Source organism: Gavialis gangeticus, unplaced genomic scaffold (genome assembly GCF_001723915.1).
Source record: "Gavialis gangeticus isolate Ggan-Ray unplaced genomic scaffold, GavGan_comp1, whole genome shotgun sequence".
NCBI classification, from domain to species: Eukaryota; Metazoa; Chordata; order Crocodylia; family Gavialidae; genus Gavialis; species Gavialis gangeticus.
In genome coordinates, this window is record NW_017729022.1 from 180815392 (window position 1) to 180817417 (window position 2026).

The following is a 2026-nucleotide window of genomic DNA, read 5'->3' on the forward strand; positions in this document are numbered from 1 at the left end:
GAGGGTAAATTCAGACTAGACATCAGGAGGTGCTTCTTCACTGTCAGGGCGGCTAGGGTCTGGAACCAACTTCCAAGCGAAGTGGTGCTGGCTCCTACCCTGGGGGTCTTTAAGAGGAGGCTAGATGTACACCTTGCTGGGGTCGTTTGACCCCAGTACTCTTTCCTGCCGTGGCAGGGGGTCGGACTTGATGATCTGCTCAGGTCCCTTCCGACCCTACCAACTACGAAACTATGAAACAGTGCCTTAACTGACCACTAAGTCTCTGGCAAGGCAGGGCCAAAAACACCCTCCTATTGAGGCTGGTCCATTGGACAGTTAAAAGGGGAAGATATGAGGGGCCAAGAGAGAGCAAGCAAGAACATATGCATCTCAGTGAGGTGGGTAGTGCCTTGGAAGGGTTCTGTCCACAGTGAGGCAGAAACCATCCAAGTGCTGTCTGTCCATCTAAAGACTGTTAAATTCAAATGCAGAAAAAACATTGGGGGTAGGAGCAGGGGCTGGAATCCAAGGCATCATCCCTTCCAGGGCAGTGCCCATCTCACTGAGACACACTAAAAGATGGGAGCATTCTTCTCCTCTTCCATTTTTCTGTTACTGGCAAGAAGTTACATGCCTTCCCAGAGGGAGTGGCCTGACATATCTATCACTTACACAGCTAACTTAGCTGCACAAGTGCTTCTTGCCCGTCTAAAGATGGAGTTGGATTTGGGTTATCCAATTCCTCAAAATGTTTAGCGTGGGTGGACTTTGGAATGGGAGGTCATTTTCCAGCCCTCCACAGAAGCACTGTCCTTTCTCAGCCCTCACAACATGAAGTTGGCACTGCCGCCAAAGCCCCACCTCCTCGTACAGAACAGCATCTTCTTTCCAAGGATCTGTTGGCAACTTCCATCGACTTCAGTAGGCCCACATAGTACCAGCATGAAACACTCCTGCATTCCTCGCACATATCTGGCTCCTGACTTCTGCAGGCCAGGGGTGCTGGGAAACTAACTTCCAAGCAAAACAGACAAGTCCCTCCAGGCAGTAGCCCATGGGATTGCCAAGTCACTTTTGGCAGTCATATACAATTCCCTTCAACACTGATATTTGTTTTGATCTTTTACTTTTACTTCAGCGATTACTTATTGAGTTGTTCATTTGTATTTAGTTTTACATGAACTAATGAAAAAGAAACAATTAAGCACGATAAGGAGGAATTATGTATAATAACTAGCTAAATGCAAACATATTTACAAAAAAGTACAAACATGCTGCATTCTCTCCCTCTCCCTCCCTGACAAACTAGACCTAAGACTTTGTCCATATTCAAAATTATAGTAGTTCTACTTTAAATCATGTTAAAACCCAATCTAATAAAACAGTGAGAAACCCTGGGAAGACACTCTTCATTTCATTTAAACCTGGCTTGGGTCTTAATTCAATTTAAACTTGCTTACACTGATTTAAGTGAAAACAGAGTACACCAGGCTGAATATGAATTAAGCATCTCTGCAGAGGTTTGGAAAGAAGAGGAACAAAGTTAAAAGTATGCTGTCTCCAGCAGCCACTATAGGAAAGGGAAAATTACAGGTAGTAAAAGCCACTAACAATCTTGGTCCTTGCTCCCTTCACACCAAGTGAATCCACCAAAGTCCATATGGGTCCATATGCCACTGTACTGTGTGGGTGCCCCTTTGAACAACTTACTTACCTAAGTACTGGGCTATGCTATGGTCTTAAATTGTGCTAGGGCAGTATGGGGAAACTTTGGTTCAGCCGCAATCATCAAGAGAAATTTTGCTTGAGTCAGTCAGGTAGTCTCTGCAGGAGCACAAGCTTAGCAGGAACTCTCAGATGCTCCAGGTACTTTCTTTTCTGTGTCTTCTACCCTTTCCTGCACCCTATGCTGACATTGTCCCCAAAATGCATTCCCTCATATCTTACCATGCCCATTTTGTGGGAGTGAAGGGGAAGATCTAGTGATATATTTGGAATCAGAAACTGCCACCCTTTACATGCCAGAGGCCAGATCCCCTCCCAT